This window comes from Vicugna pacos, chromosome 1 (assembly GCF_048564905.1).
Source record: "Vicugna pacos chromosome 1, VicPac4, whole genome shotgun sequence".
In the NCBI taxonomy this organism is placed as follows: domain Eukaryota; kingdom Metazoa; phylum Chordata; class Mammalia; order Artiodactyla; family Camelidae; genus Vicugna; species Vicugna pacos.
In genome coordinates, this window is record NC_132987.1 from 41,011,323 (window position 1) to 41,028,501 (window position 17,179).

The 17,179-nt window shown below is 34.3% G+C and overlaps 1 long non-coding RNA gene across 1 annotated transcript; it reads left to right on the top strand.

Annotated features, from left to right (window-relative positions):
* The first annotated feature begins 8,551 nt into the window (after nucleotides 1-8,551).
* On the top strand, nucleotides 8,552-9,507 carry LOC140696440 (uncharacterized). The gene is made up of 2 exons (XR_012072788.1): nucleotides 8,552-8,656; nucleotides 9,277-9,507. It is a non-coding gene; the product is annotated as an uncharacterized lncRNA (long non-coding RNA).
* The last annotated feature ends 7,672 nt before the right edge of the window (nucleotides 9,508-17,179 follow it).

Sequence of the window (17,179 nt, forward strand, 5' to 3'; positions counted from 1 at the left end):
AGGATGATTTTCATATAAGTAGAATTCTATGTAGTTGATGAAAATGTTAAAAAGACATTGGTAAAAGTATATTTAACCAATTTTGTGACACATTGAGTTCTACTTTTGAAAATCACATAGCCTATTATTTCAGATCTCAAATTTTTTTGACATCATTAAGAAAATGTAACACATTTATACAACATAATTTAGTACTTCACTATATAACATATGGTTTACTTACTGTTGATTTATGATAGTCACTCTAAAGTCATGGAAAATTATTATTCATAATAATGCCACCATCAATTATTGAGTGTTTACTGTATTCCATACATTTCATACACAACATCATTAAAACAGACTCCTATTGCCTCTCAGTTTCTTTCTTCTGAGAATTTGTCTCAATTATTTGTATTTTTTTTAAGTTCTGTGTTTCTAACACTGTAAATTTTATGAGGGCAGGAAATAAGTACCTTCTGTTTATCACTACACATCCAGCATTTAATATGGAACAGTCACGTATTAGTTCAAACACATATTTATCAGTCAATAAATGAACAAATAAATTAATTAAAGCTTCATGGTATATATTATTGCACCCACTTTACTAAAAGAAATATCTTAGGCTTAGAGACTATAAAGAACTTGCTGAAGGTCAAATAAGCGTGGAGCCAGAACTTGAGTCCATATTTTTAAAAATTCAAATCCATGCTATTATATGCTATGATCTAGCTCACAATGTATTTACTTCTTGGTTTAATCTGTTCGGGCTGCTTAATAAACTATGTAGACTGGGTGGTTTAAACAATAAACATTTCTTTTTGCAGAGTGAAGAATGGGAAATCCAAGATCAGTGTCCTGGCAGTTTTGGTGTCTGGTAGGAGCCCACTTCCTAGTTCATCAACAGCTATCCTTTGGCTGTGTCTTCAGCTGACAGAAGAGGGCAAGAGAGCTCTCTGGGGTCATTTTTAAAGGGTCCTAACCCTATTCATGAGGGCCCCACCTTCACGACCTAGTTACTTCCCAAAGGCCTCACCTCCTTTCACCATCACGTTGGAGCTTAGAATTTCAACATATGAATTTTGGAAGGATACAAACATTCTTTCCATAATGCTCCCTATTTATTCTCCAAAGTAAATGATAAAATGTGTGTTTTTGGATTATATTAGAGATTTAGACATATTTCTGAAGAAACAATATGGACTACTAGACACATTCTTTAAGACTTTCCTGATTGAAAAGTAGGGATTAATACATTGTTCAGCTTCAGATTTTGTTGAGTTAAATATGATAAAATAAGGTTTGCAAACTCCAAAGCAGTGCAGGAAAAAAACACAATAAAGGAAAACCAAAACAATAACAGAAATCTCAACCTCAATCAAGTTTTTAAAAAACTTTGAGAAAGAAGAAAAAAGCATATAAAATCTAAATGTAAAAAAAAATCAACCAGTAGATGTCAGTAACCACAATATTGATTTGTCAGGTAAAAGTCAGATTTTTTTCAGATTGAATTAAGGAAATAAAGTCTTAATGCACAAAGATACGAAAAGCTGATACTAAAAGATTTGAAATGATGTATCAGGCAAATACTAGTTAAAAGAACGCTGGCAGGTAATGTAATATCAGTAAAAAATAGACTTTCAGACAAAAGTTATATTTGGTTACCTGCTACAACATGGATGAACTTTGAAAACATTACACTAAGTTAAATAAGCCAGACAAAAGAGACTATATTGTATGATTCTACTTTTGTGAGGAATAGGTAAAATCATAGACTAGACACATTTATAGAAACAGCGAGTAGGAGAACAGAGGTTACCGGGGGCTGGGCGTGAGGGAATGGGGAGTGATTATTTGATGGGTACATAGTTTTTTTTATAGCTCTACTAGGTACAAAGAGGATCATTACCTAGTACTAAAATTTCAGTTCCTACAGAAGATATCATTTGTTTGAATTTGAAGTGACTTTAAAATACATAAAGAAAAAAATGAATAGGCATACAGGTAAAATTGAGATGTTTATTTCCATAATGGGAATTTCAATACACTTTTAATTATTGATAGGTCAAAGCAGAAAAAATTAATATAGTCATAGAAAAGTTTTAGTAATCTTGATGTAGTAGAAATATATATTACACTACACCCCAGATTGCAGCATATACATTCTTCTCAAGGACATTTACAATATTTACAAAATTGATTGCATTTATATTAGGCTATAAGGCAAGCCTCAACCATCCTAGCTGGTACTCAGTAAGAAAATAAAAAGAAATTAAAGACATCAAAAAGTAATAAATTAGAACCAAAAGAATATAATATGAGTGGTAAGTATAATGTGAGTTTATAGAGCAAGTTAGCATAATATTAAATTAAAGTGCAATAATCACTTGCATCATTACAGAACGGTAACAGAGATCAGAAAATACATCATTTTTCTAAATGTCATTTTAAGTAGCAATAAGAAATATAACCTATTAGAGGGAAATCAAACAAAAGATGTGCAAGACTTAATAATATTTTGAAACTTTACCCAAATAATTTAACCAAAAAAACTTTACCCAAATAATTTAACCAAGACCTAAATTAATGAAGAGATGTTTTATATGTAGATACAGTCATTGTTATAGAGATAGCAAATGTCCCCATATTGTTCTATAGCATTATTTAGTGTTGTTCTAATTAAAACTTTATGAAGGATTTTAAAATCAGATTCTAATATTTATATGGAAGAGAAAAAAGCCAAGATTAGCTAAGATATTCATGAGGGAGAGGAATAAGAGGGATCATTTATCCAACCAGATATTAAGAATTAAGAGAAAACCACAGTAAATAAGAAAATGTGGTATTGGCGCATGGATAGACAGACTGACCCATAGGACAGAATACAGGTTCAGGTGAAGAAGAAATCTTGAAAAATACAGGGGTGACATGTCAGATCTCTGGGGGAAATGAAAAGCTATTCAATAAATGTAGCTTAAAAATGTAAATACATATCAACCAACTGAATTGGCCCCTTCCTGTCACCATATTAAAAATAGTTGCTAATGGTTTAAAGATGTCTCTCTGAAACAAAACTAAAAATTTTTGAAGAAAATATAAGAGAGCTATCTCTAAAATTAGGGTAAAGAAGATTTTCTTAAATAATGCATGAAAAGGATTAACCACAAAAGACTGATGACTCTAATTACATTAACAACTTCTGTGTCTTAAAAGTATATGAAAATAAAGTCCCAAGCTCTGGGAAGGTATTTGCAATATGTATAACCATCAAAAGATTATTGCCTCAAATACTTTTCTAAACTTGTAGATCAGTAATATAATTACTCTAAAAATAACTGGGCAAAAGATATGAACAGGAGTTTCACAAAAGAGGAAACATTTTGTCAAGCAAAATCATGAAAATTTCAACTCATTTGTAACAAGGGAAATGAAAATTAAGATGCAGTGAGGTAGCTACCATTTTACCCACTCGACTGGCAGAAATTGAGAATCTGACGACACAATAATTGAAGATATGGCAACCTTTAGTCATCGCTGGTGCAATATTGATTCATTTCAGTTAAATTCTTGTATCTTATCTGATTCCTACAAGGACTGTCTAATATACACATTCTTGCTATGTCCTAGTTTTTAGGCTCATGGCGGTTGGGTATATGTATTCTTGTGCTTTATAACATATTTGTTATTGCATTTTATATCATTTTACAATATATGTATTATACATTTTTTACATGTATCAAAAGGAAAAATGTAAATTAGAAAATAATTTATTTTAAATATAACATCAATTAAGAAATCTGCAAATTGCATTTATATTTCCAGTTCAAAGACATTTAATTGAATAGAGGTTTTTATTTATACTAATCACACTTATATGTGAAAGTTTCTGAAGTACTTGAATTCCTGCATTTGTATGAAATAGGCTTCTGCAATGTCCCGATTTCTGAAGTTTAGCTGTGGTTTTTGTTCTTCCAAATGGTGACTATAATCAAGAAGCATGCATTTTTTAAATTGCAAAATTATTTATTGTGCTTCACAGTTCAAAGAAGTGCTTTTAAATATATTTGACTCTCACAGAACGCTTGGGTGGCAGATGGATAAAGCAGTTATTAGAGAGGGACTATTTATGTAAGCAGAAACTAAGTCTTTAAGAGGGTAAATGACCTACACAGGTCCACACAACGCCAGTGGCATAGATTATACTTGACTTTTCACTTCTTGTCTGCTCTCTCCCCTATACCATTTTACCTCAAAAGATAATAATAAACTTGCAAGTCTGTGAAATGTTTCACCACTTTCAAAATGCCTTCCACATCACATCATCTGTTTTGATTCCCACATTCACCCTTGAGTTTTTTAGCATATTTCTTCAGCATATTTCTTCCTTCTCATAACATACATAGAGCATAATTTAAACTGAACATAGTATTAGCTATGAAAATATCAAATCTTTCTGTTAAAAAATTTACTAGATAGTCAAATCAAAGTAACAGTAAAATAATCTTGTTTTTGTTTCATAAGCCCCACGGTTGTATTCACTGATTCATCTAAGAAATAAGTAAAATTAATTATTTTGGAATGCCTTGGGTTTTTTTCAAGTAAATACATGAATGAGTGAATAAATGAATGATCATAGCATCCAAACAGCTTCTGCTTTTCTGGGCTTTGTGAAGATAGAAAGAAATGTGTCCTTCTTTCTAGAAACCTACCTATTTTACATTTAATAAAGTACTAAGGAAATCTTTCCAGAAATATTTCTTTAATGTTGTATTTAAATATAATGAGTATTATTCAAATGAATAACATAGTCTTATTAAACAGGATGATTCATTGTCATTATTTGTAAACAACCTGCTTAAATTTTCTCTCTAGTGCCCCTGTGGTCTTGCCAGCAAGTGGTAGTCCGGTTCTAGGCAAACTACATTTCACATCCCAACAGTCGCACCTGCTCACGCTGGGCAGAGTTTGGCCTGAGTTGCTGCTCATTAGAGGCCCTGGCAGAGAGAAGGAGTGGGTGGAAGAAGCAATGAAACCAGTGCCTGAAAAGTGAAACTGAGGTTTCGGTTTTATAGGGGATTTTATTTGGTGAGTAGTTACACTGCTTTTCTTTTTACCAGATAACAGGTTGCTGACAGCATATTTAAAATGTATGGCACTTTTAAGGGGCAGAACATGAAATCAAAGCTTGATGACATGAATTCTAATCTGTACCCCATAGTCATACATGTGCCAGCAAACGTACATGCTGGTGCGTTAATTGTAATCAGACGTTCCCTTAAAAGCAGCAACAATCTCCACTTTGCTGCACATGGAGAATCGAGGAAACAATGCCATTAAGAGTTTACATGCCATCTTATGCTCCACTTTCTTCATAACATTACATCAGTTCTGCAGGCATTTTCTGCCCCATTTACCAAACTGGCTCCAGTCAATGAAGTTTTGCATTATATGCCCCCAGGGAAGAAAATAATGCAAGAGTTTTACTGTCCATGTTAATGCCATTTAATACATTACTCAAACACATACTTAAGACCAACAGTTCTGATTACACAACTTTGGTTTAAAGTGGCTTCCAAACTGACTTCTTAACTGGCAACTTCTCAACAGCTCATGTCTTCCCAAACTTCTTTTTTGGAGGATATGTGGGTCGAGAGAGTACAGTTTGAGATGCTGTGAACTAGGATGTTTTCAATGTTATAACTTCATTGTCTAAAAAGAAAGAGAAAAAGGACATCCAGCCTGTTTGTTTTACTTTGTTTTTAAAAATTTGTGTCTTTAAGTATTGCTTAAACTGGAACTAATCCTCACCTATCTCTTGGGAGGCTAATGTTTTGAAAAATGGTTTAACGTTCTGAAGACAATGTGAATCCAAAAGTTAAAGTTTAAAGTAGGAGTGAATAGTGAGGTAGAACAGCATTCGGTCTCTTTTTTGGATTTGAACTTCACTCCACTCCTTCTGAGTAGGAGAAAACAAATCTGTCTTTTCTCTGTTTGGATAAGAAAGGGAGAAGGCTTAAAGAAGAGAAACATTTTCAATACCAGCTGTTCCCTAACTCAAGCCCTACATAAATTTATTTTTTCTTGAGCTGGAGATACTAGAACAAAACCCTAAAGAGAACAGAAAAGGGAGAGTGACTCAATGAAGCCAATTTTATTATTCTAGGGTACACATTTTTTAGAGAACAAGGAGGCTAACAGATGAGTTCAATTCAGAACCTGTGATGAAAACATAGGTTTCTAATAAAAACTCTGGGTTATACTGTAGTGGGCAAGCATCCCCGAGTGACAAACCAATGCCAGTTGCTAATTCTTTTCACAAAGATCTTCAACATGTTTAAGCAATCATTACCAGATATGTAAATCAAACAATGTCATCTCAAGACCAAGCAACTTTGATTTTTGGATAGTTGTGGCTTTCAGATCTAGACTTGTTATAGTCTTCAAAGTGGGGTCTTCACAGCATAATAGTATCTAGACTTAATATTTAGAGATTCTTCACCGAGTTTAAGATCTCATTAGAAAGATCGAACTCATAAACATATCAGCAACTAAATTTACAGAGCAGGTTTGGGATGTGTGTGCTTTAGCTTAGCAAGAATTTAACTGTTGCAGTATAACAATTCAGGTAAAATACAAATCAGCATGTCAAATGGGAATTTAAAAATGATGCTTCAGTATGGCTGACTATTTTATTCATTGTGGCCACTGACAGTACGTCTGCTTAAAGCTGAAATGTGGGACCTCCAGGCAAGCTAAAATTCTACCTTCCCCTGACCCACCCGTTCTTTCATAAGAAGATATTTACTACACAAGATTTTTCTTCTGCTTTTCCAGATGCTCTCCCCACTGAAAATTGCTGTTTCTTTCAGTGGCATCAATGTTTCAGACTTGTTCAAACAAAACTTGTCTCCCCACCCCGACTCTAGCATAGGCGCCATACTGTTGACTGCATTTTTCATCCCTCCAAACCCCGCTATGAAAAGCCACGGATCTTGAAACTCAACAGATCTGGGTCCAAATCCCATTTCTATCACCTGCTAGTACCTGTTCTTTTAAACTTAATGTCATCAATTTCCTTGCTTAGACAGTGAAACAGTCTTGTAGGGGTAATTGAAGAATGAGGGATACTGTGCAAAGATAGTGTTCAACTTATTGGAAGCTCTTAAAATAAGAAACTAAGGGAAGCTAGAATGAAGATGAACAAAGAGTCATTCCTGCCCCTCCCAAACAGAGCTGGTGTGCACTGGGCCTGAGGACTTGAGAGAAGCCGATGGTCCACAAGAGAGCAGTGAGTCTTCTCTGAGAAAGGAGTCCTTGGCCGGGACTTCGCTTCCCCAGTGACTAACTCATCTGGGCAAGGGAAGTGAAGCCTGAAATGTTCGGATTGCTGTGAGGGGAAGTCAGCCCGACAGGCCGAGTTGCCTTTCTTGTCCTTGGCATTGTAACAGTGCACGGTCTTCTGTTGTTCCTGGAACCACTCGAGCATATAATGAATGGAGTACCAGTGATTGGAAACGGTCGGCCCTCGATGATATTTCCGCAAGTTGTTTTCCTTCTACAACTTGGTAATGGATTTTTCTAACTTTAACAGGATGGTTGAAGTGTCTCATGATTTTATATGCTGTTGCCCCCTCTGGAGCCAACTCTGTCCAGTTATCATGTCATTTTTTTTCAACACTGAAAATCAACTCCTTTCCAAAATCTGAAATGTTTTCCTTGGACGGTTACATGAGCCTAAGCAAACAAACAAAGTGAAGAGCCATTCTGCTGCTTCTGAAGACATTTGAGCTTTTTTTTTTTTTTTCTTTTCTTAATGAGTTAAGTTTTTGGATCTGTAGATTAGGTTCACTGAATTCTGTAGAGGTCAGGGAAGAGTAAGGAACGTTTGACCAGTCTTTGTGCAGGAGGGAAATGGAGAGCCGTGAGGCTGACCCATTTCTGTGTATGGATGCCTGGCGGGCCAGTTAATTGAAGGAGAAGGCAGAGGGCTAGTCGTGACTGTTAAGTAATGAAGCACTATGACGACAGACATACCTGGGTTAAAACCCTGCCCTGCTACTAACTAGATGGATGAACTTAGACAAAGTTCTTAAAATCCGTGAGCTTCAATTTTCACTTCTTTTGTAGTGTTGTGAGGACTAATGTGTATTGAGTGCTTATTATATGCTGGCCACTATTCTAAGCACTTTGCTTGTAAATATTCTGTTTAATTTTCATAATTACCCTATGAGGTATGAAGCAAATATTATTATTTGGTTTGTAAAGATAAGAAAACTAAGAGAAAGAACACCTGGCTGAAAGTAACAAATTTATGACAAAATTAGAATTTTAACTTAGGCAGTTGGACTTTAAAGCCTGTATTTTTAACCACTATGGTATAACTACGTCACCTGACATATAATTAACATTTAATAAATGGGTGAATTCAATACATACTTGTATATTATTTTAATATTTCAATATAACATATATATTCAAGGCTTGGTTTTAGAACTTTAAGCAAGAATCAGTAAACTGTGTTTGAAAAATTTTTAGTAAGCTTTGAGAATTTGCTGTTGGAACTTTACGGTTGGCAGTTACACTGATCACCGATTTTGGAAGTTCAGTTCACCCCTGAACACCGAGTGTGAACTCATAGATGACAGAGATGCTCTAGAGTTGGTTTCAGCATTGGGTAGGAATCTCTTTCTCTTCTGTTCCTAAGGACATGATTTTTCGTTTCATGGAAAGGGAAAATTAAATGATGCTGTTTTTCATTCTCATGTTTATTCTGTCATCTTTAGTTTTGCTATACATTGATATGACCTTATGATTCTTTTCCATAATGTTTTCTGGGTTCATATTTTCTCAATCAATCCACTGATTAATCTTTCAGCAATTGTTTCTGTACTCTAGACGCTTTCAGGACATCATCCTAGCTCAGTGGCTCCACACTAGGAGGCAGAGTCCTTTCTTCCATTACAGTTGACACAAACCAATACTGTGCCTTCATTGTTTTCTGGAAAGTCCCTGCTTTAGTCCACCTTGAATATAAACTACAGAATTAACCACAGGGACTTCTACAAGCCTTCTACACACCCCATCCAGCTTATTCTCCACACACACACCCCCAAAGCATGTTAAAAAAATTAAAAAACTGATTTGAAATCTTTAAATTTACCGAATTTAAAGTACTGAATCAACCCGCCCTATTTTCAGATTTCAGTTCAATCTGATTTTTTTTTTCTTTTCAGCCCCTTAAAGTGTTCCTCGATGTCCCACATTATCTCCTAACATGAACGTTTTTTTCTCCAGCTCCACCGATGTCTTCCTTTCCAGCTCTCACCTTGTTTTCCCCCGTCGTTGGGACCCTGCTTCTACAGTCACACAGCCTGCGTGCCTCCACCCCAGTGATGGTCACTCATCGATCTACCTTCAGATTTACATTATCTAAAAATATTTTTGCTGACAAACTTTACCTTATAATGATTCTTTGTGTCCTAACTATAAATAAGTTTTCAATAAATTATTGATTAGATAAAGATAGACGGCCTGTGAATTCTCTGTTAAGCATCTACTTGGATACATACCACATGAGGAAAAGGAAGTGGTGGGAGCATGGTCTATTGTCACGGTCTGTCACTGTTCCTCAGTTTGCATCACGTTCTTTCGTGGGTTGAAAGGTTGCTGTACCAATGTTCTCTACACATTTCATATATGTTTGTTTAGTATATTATGCTACCTTGTTTTGAGAAAGAAAACTTGATTTTTAACTTTTCTCATTTAATTCTGCCATCTGGTCTCCTGTAATGTTCCTACTCAAATGTTTTCTGAGTTAATAAAAACATGTTAATAGTTCTTTATTCCGAATTAAGTCAAATTTCTCATCACCCCTCATAATTGCTTAAATTAAAAAATTCTGATTTATTCTTGCTTTCTTTTATATTTAATCCTTAACTAATGCCTGTGTATATGACCTATTTCAGGATCTTAGTTTTTCATAACTGTGCTTCATTCTAAGTGTTTAATAAACCAGTTCACCAACAAACAAATAAGTAAGTAAAGATAAGTAGATTAGATTGATGAATTAAAAAGGGCCTTTGGGTAGGGGAAGCCAATACTATTTTGATATTATTGAATGAATTCACATAAGAAATCTAGATCCATGTGGTACATAAACTGTGTTTAGCAACCAAAGCCTGACATACTGGCAATTTCACCAGACTTGTAAAAGCTGTTATTTTTGACTGAAGAAATGAAATTTGCATTGATTACCTAAACAGACTGACATTCGTTTGCGAGAACACGATCAATCTACAGCAAGCATGCTCACCAAACAGCACGTTCATTGGAAAATAGCTTCAGTGTAAAATTAATATGTTCTTTTCCTTTTTTCAGCATGCGCAGTGGGAATTTTTTCATTTTGCTTAAGTATTATCTATTCCAACTTATACATTGTTTACTTTTCTTAATGTAATAATAACACCATGGCACAAATGCATTCTTTCCATGTGAGATAATTACGTGAATTAAGTTAGTCCAATACTTACACCTAGCTTGAGTTCAAAACAGTTTTTTTTTAATGTTTTGATTATAAGCAAGTAAATGAGCATATGTCCAATTACATTTTGGGTGCAATAGCTTTAGCCACCACATTTTGGCATTTCATTTTATTAGCTAAAAGTTCACATATGGTTTCCATGTCTCCAAGCTGTCTTTAAGGATACAAGAGCTCTATAACCTAACATTGTTTTCTTTCCTTCTCTCTCCCAGCCCCCTCTCCCTTCCTCTCACATGTTCCCTTATAGAGGTACCTCTCTTAGTTTTCAAGATTATATGTGAGAATTGTGAAAACCTGAAAGCTTGCTGGTGCTTTGAAGAAATGATTAAAGAAATGCTTCCAACGCTAAACTTTTTACTGAAAAGGAGTCAAAAATGGATGCCAAGATATTTACTGTGGAAACAGCAGTATTAATATGCAAATATATAAGGCTTACAGTGATTTTTAGCTGCTTCCTTTTGATGGCCAGGTGCCACATGAGAGTTATTGTAGTCCCTCCCCTCTTCAGAACCCTCCCCAACAGCTCTGGAATGAAGGAGTGGAGAAGCTAAGTGAACACCTTAAAGACTGAAATGTATAAGACACAGCCGTGCTGGTGAAGGGCACGGGATAAGGGAGCACAAAGAAACATATTCAGCTCCTTCTGGTTTCAGCATTCAGCCCTGTGTATCTATGTTACTGATACAGTTAATGGTTTGGAAAACTGCAAGACTTGCATATTTTGGCCAAGACTTAAAGACAACCTTTCTAAACAACTGAAACTTGGTAACTTTTTAAGGTTGTTGCTCTAGAATTTCAAGAGCCTTGGGGTAAATCAAATCTCTTTATTTCAGTTACCTTGCCTGTATATTGAAAATGTTACATTCAATTTCCAAAGAAAGTGGGAATTTTGAATGTGTTGTTGAGTCACAAAGATTTCTGAAACTTCATATACACATAGTATTAAGTCAGTATTAAGACACTCTTCAAGTTCAATATATATTTAATTAAAAAAGAAAAACAGTAAGACCTTGAAATAGTCAACTGTGTTAAGTGTTGAACTAAGCATGCTATACTAGTAGACCAGACCCCTGGCTTTCAAAGATTAACTTAAAAAGCTTTTGAAGGCAACCCTTAAGAAGCAGGACAGGGAATATTTTGTCTCTTTTTCCCTAAGGGGCAAATCTGATGCATGTACCATGCAGCTGATAGTATGAACAGTGTTTGAGCTTCACAGACTAGTCATTACCTACTTGTCCAGCTGATTTTCTTCTCTCACCCCTACTGGCAAAGTTGTCTTTTTAGGCGATAGAAAATCTTTGTTTCTTTGTGGGAAATAGATCACACACACACACAAAAACCTGCTCACCAAATGACTTTAGTCTTTTTTCTATAAAACCATTAACAATCCAAAGGAGACACTTAGGGCTTTTTTATTTATTTATTTTCAGTTGTAATGTATTGCATTTGAGTTGTGGGACATATACCAATAGTGCTACTTAGAATTTGGACCCACCATGAATGTCAAAGTGCAAGTATGTTTTCCTACCTTAGGTTCACTTTTCAAATGTCTCTCACTTATATTAACTATCATCTTTCTGTATTTTGACTCATTTTGACTTTTTGGAAAGTCAGTTTTTGCAATCACTTACCAATGAATATTAGAGTGTTACAAATACAGAGTTGAGTCGGAAGTTTCAATTCCCTTTTAATCTGGCATAAGTGTGTTCAAGACTGATTGCCCACTTGCAGTGTCTAGAGTCTAGCATTAACAGTATTTAACCTCGAGAATATATAGATGTTTTACAGAACTGAGTCTAGCAGCATAACTGCCCATATCACATGATATGAAGCTTGTAGAAACTATGACGCTCTTAGACTGTGGTTAAGACATAAAATAGGCTATTGCTCCTTATTACAGGTCTCTTGTTTCTCTACTAGTTCTAAACTGGCTGATCTTTATGTTACAATTTAGAGATAAGATATAGAGTCTCATCTGAATGTTCTCAGAAGTAGTAATTATTTTAATGATAACAGAAATGGTAGGTACCATTTGTGAAACATCTACACTGTGTCTGGTACTATGTTAAATGCATTACATACATTATCTGGTATAATGCTCCAACAATAACCTTATCCCCATGTTGTACATAAGAAAACAGAAGCCTAGGGATATTACAAGTAACTTGCTCTAAGCCCTACTACCCGCAAGTGACAAAACTGAAGTTTAACCCAAATCCTTCTCTATGAAGGGGTTAACAGATTTTAGTAACAATGCAAATTGTATGGTAGAAATTACCCTTGTAATATGAGAGCATTTGATTAAGAAAATTATTAGAAGTTTTGAAGAATTTCATTAAAAAGCATTTTAAAAGAAAGTATAATTTTTAATTAAAATATTTTTATAATAAACAATACATGAATGAGGTATAAAATTCAAGTTAGAAAAGCCTATACAGTAAAAAGGATATCTTTACTCTTACCTGCAATCCTGTTCTCCCCTCCTTAGAGGAAACTAAAAACCACCTGTTTCTTATTCCTCCTCCTAGATGCCCACTGGGTCTATAAGCACTGGCATGTGCATGAGCGCATACACACACACACACACACACACACACACACACAAGCACACACACCCACACCCGTTCTTCCTTGCCCAACCCCTGACAAGATTTCCTTCCTTATAATAGAAGTTCATTCTGTTCTGGGGGAAAAAAAATTGTTCCCAGATAAAATGTAGTATTTCCAAGTTACCTTGCCATTAGCAATTATTCAGTACAGTTCTGGCCAATGGGTGGAAAACAGAAATTGATAGTTGGGGCTTTGGGGAATATTCTTTAAAAGGCTGCAAAATGTATAGTTTCACTTCTCTCTGCCTAAAATATCAGTAAGATGCTGGACATGGAGCAACCATCTCTTACTAAGTGGGTGGTAAGGCACATGGTGAGACTTAGTGAGAGAAAGAAAGAAGCCTGCATCTCTGCTGGTGTACTTGTGTCACTGTACCACCACACAGCTTTTATGTTAGAAAAATAAAATTCTTAATTTATGCTGCTTCTTTTTAACCACAGCATAATATTCTATTTTGTGGATATAGGACAATTTATTGCTCATTTCCCATTAAATATTGATTAGGTTGTTTTAATGCTCTCATTAAAGACAATTCTGCAATAAATGTTGAGGTTCTTGTCATCTGTGCATAAGCACGCATAACTGTGCAATAAATTCCTAGAAGCAAAATTGCTTGGTTAAAGGGTGCACACATTTAGAAAGTTTAGGTGTTACCAAATTGCTTCTCATAGAAATTCTTCCAGTTTATTGACATCAATTCATGAAAAAGCAGGTGTCTCCATATTCTTATTAATGTAGCACATAAAATTTTTAGATTTTGTTTTCCAAACTGAAAAGTAAGAGATATACCCATATATAGTTTTAATTTAAATCTCTGTCATTATAAGCAAGGGAGAAAATTTTTAATTTCCTTTACAGCCATTTATTTTCATTTCTCCACAGATTTTGACATTGTTCAAATTTCATTGTGCTCATTTTTACCTAATTATTCACAACAAATTTTCAGATATTAGGAAAATGACTCCTTTATTCTTATATAATTTATAGAGTCCTAGCTTTTAATTCATATTTAATGTTTTATTTTTTTTAATCCATGCAGATTCTTTTACATTTAATTGAATTTATTTATGCAATTGAATTCAATTTATGTAACTGAAAAGGCCTTCTCTGCTCAGGTTATAAAAATTATCCTATGGATTTGAATGTTTGATCCATTTTAGAATTCATTTTGGTGTAGCAAACGAGGTAGAGTTTCAAGTTGTTTTCTTCTGTATGTTAACTCAGTTGTTCGAACATAGTTATTAAATAAACTCTTTCTTCTTTACTAAGTTGTAATACCACTTTTATCATACACTAGATGCTTATCCATTTCTGAGTCTATTCATGGCCATTTTGATCTATTCCATTAATCAGTCTGTCTAGTCATGTGCCAGCATTGCACTGTTTTAATATTATTGTAGCATTATACTAAGCTTCTATATTGGGTTGGGGCCCTCATTATTTCCATTTTTCAGATTTTTTCTTGCTTTTCTTGCTTAATTTTTCCACATGAACTTAAGATCAGCATGTTTGCTTCTGAAAAATATCTCTTTTAACACTAAATATATAAAATATATAAGGAAAAATCTTTGAGATGTTGTGTCTTCTTATCCAAAAATATTTTGTACATTTTCATTTATTTTAATCTTATTTCCTCAGCATTTTCTTCTTACAGGTCTTATGCATTTCCTGTTAATCTATTCTTCTATTTTTCACTTTTGGTTGCTATTCTTATTGAAAAGAGGTATCCATTTGATCTCTTAGCATGCCATTGTTTTTATATATGACTTCAGATTTTTAACATTTCTCCAACAAACTTAACCAAATGCATTTCTTGTTTGTGAAGCTTTTTAATTCATTTTATTGAATTTTCTAAATAAATGTATTGTTAGCAAATAGTGGTAATTTTCTTTCTTTCCAAATTTTAAGTTCATTATTGCTTCCTTTTTATCCAGTTGCAATGGCTAGAGCAGAAGTTCAAATTCAAATTAGGGCTATATTTTACCAAAAAAATTACTAATACATTCTCCTGACTGTGCTCCCTATCCCCCACCCTCAATGCTATTATATTTACCCTGGTACAGCCTTCTCTTGGAAGAGCTTAACAATCCATAGAAAATGTATGTTAACTACAACTATTTTTTGGTGAAAAACAAGACAGTAGAGAAAGATAAAAATGGTGATAAATTCAAAAACCATAATGAAAGCCAATGAAATTCCTAAATAATGAAAATATTTACAAGTCTTAGCTAACAATTCCACCTTTTAAGATAGTATTCATGGGAATAAAGTTCAATATAAGAACAGTATTTCCCTGGAGTTTAATATAAAAAAAAACTATTTGGAAAATTCCTCATGTTAATCAAAATAGATGTTCACATATATGATAGAGTTTTATAAATATGTTTAATATTTTTTACTGGAATCAAATTTCAATTATTTAATGTGAAAGGCTTTACATCTAATTAACTGGAAACTTTCAGATGACTAGATAATGAACTTTAGATAGAACTGTCAAATATTTAACCTGGCTTCATCATTTGCTATAATTTTACATTTGATTTTCATGAGAAACAGAGAAACAAATGGATAAAAGGAACGATCGTGTAAAAAAAAAAAACGAAATATGTGAAATAATGAATTAAATAAGATCAAAGATGATAAAGTCAGTTTACAAAGATGAATAGTTTAACTATTGCAAATGTTGATCTCAAAACTAATTTCACAGCAAATTCTTTCCTTAAAAAAAAAAAAAGAAAGAAACATGTCATGGCCAATAACTGCTGAAAAACTGTGGAGACTGGCACTTCCAAACGCTTGGCAGATTATTAAGCCAATTTTTATTGAGTCCACTCTAGCCGTTGGAGGGTCTGTGATTCCCAACTGTTTCACATCAGAGAATGAAAACAAGTAGGGCCCAGCCAAGACCACATTGGTGACTGCCAGCCCCTTTATATGCCAAACATGAAAGCAACAAGTCCAGATGCTTTGATCCTTGCATTGTTGGATTCAGCCCAAAGTTATAGGAAAAAAGCACAACTCATGTTAGGACAACATACATTATAACTAGAAATCAATCAATAGCACTGTGACCTTCAAACTCAGTAAATGTTTGGAGTTAGTTTCAGAGCATGTAATCTAAATTGGGGATTGGAAGTTGGAACTGGTCCTAAACTAACAGAAAAAAATGTATATTTTTAAAATAGAGAGATTAAAGGAAGCAACAGATGAAGTTTTAATTTGTATGTGTATGTGTGTGTGTGTGTATATATATGTATATATTCATGGAGAATGTATTCTAATTTAAGACTCTAAATGGTAAGAAAAGAAAACCTTGACCACAATGAAAACCTCTTTCCCTGCATATAATTAAAAGAGAAACCAAATTGTGGCAGGAAAATATATTGGAAGGAAATTATGAGCTTTCTCCCAATTTAGGGTAAGAGAATAATGAGATAATTTAAGAGGTGAGTCACTTGGTTGCTAGGACACTGTCCTGACTTGCAGCAGCCCTCCTGCCTGCCAACTGAGGAAACAATTGGTTCTGGTCTTGGCAGGGCTGTGGCCCTAAATTCCCCAACACAGGTATATTGCAGAGCTGGCGATGCAGAGCTGAGCTGAAGAGTGGACGGCCAATCTGAATTTGGGCACAAGAAACATTGTAGCCTCAACTCTAGTATTTAAAGCACTGCCTTTGGCCAGGGCAGTTACTTGAAAAAAAAATCTGCTGGGATAGAAGAAATAACGGTTAAAAGTAGTTCAGTGTAGGCGGGCAGGATCTGGCACCAAGAAGTAATTAAGAGTAATTTCGCATCCTTTATTTTATTTTGTTTTTTAGCTTCACAATAAGGATCCAACTGTAACACAATTTCTGTCTAGACTACATTGTGTTAAAACCTCACCGTTTTGTATTATAAAGCTTTTGAACAGTTCCTGGCACCAAACAGGCTGTTCTAACACAAAAGCTAATATATAGTAATGCTGATAACGTTCAAGAACCTATCATTAAGATTTCTCTCTCTCTTCTCATTTTTTTTAAGTACACTTTTTTTTTTTGTCAGAAAAGTA